This window comes from Sapajus apella, unplaced genomic scaffold (genome assembly GCF_009761245.1).
Source record: "Sapajus apella isolate SASKATOON/1434 unplaced genomic scaffold, GSC_monkey_1.0 scaffold48, whole genome shotgun sequence".
Lineage (NCBI taxonomy): Eukaryota > Metazoa > Chordata > Mammalia > Primates > Cebidae > Sapajus > Sapajus apella.
Genome location: NW_022436988.1, coordinates 3,265,075 through 3,265,420, shown reverse-complemented (window position 1 = coordinate 3,265,420; position 346 = coordinate 3,265,075).

Here is a 346-nt window from a genome sequence, read left to right as displayed (position 1 = left end):
AGGAAGCGGCCGCCGCGCCCCGTCCCGCTTCCCTCCCTTCGAGCCAGAACAATGGCCTTTAGCCCGGAAAACGGAGTCGGGAGCAAAGCCGGGCGCGCCCCGGGGGCCACGCGGGACTCGGTGGGCGCCACAGGACCGAAGCCCCGAGGCGCCGCCTCCTCCCCCGGCCAGGGGCCCACCGGCGCCCCCGCCCCCGCGCGGGACCCCAGCGGGAGCGCGAGGCCCAGCCCGCCGCGGACAATGCGCGCCCCGCCCCGCCCCGCGCCCGCCCCCCGCCCGCCCCCCGCCGCTGATTGGCCCGCGCGGGATTTGGGCAGCGCGCGGGGGCGGGGCGGGCCGGGGCGCG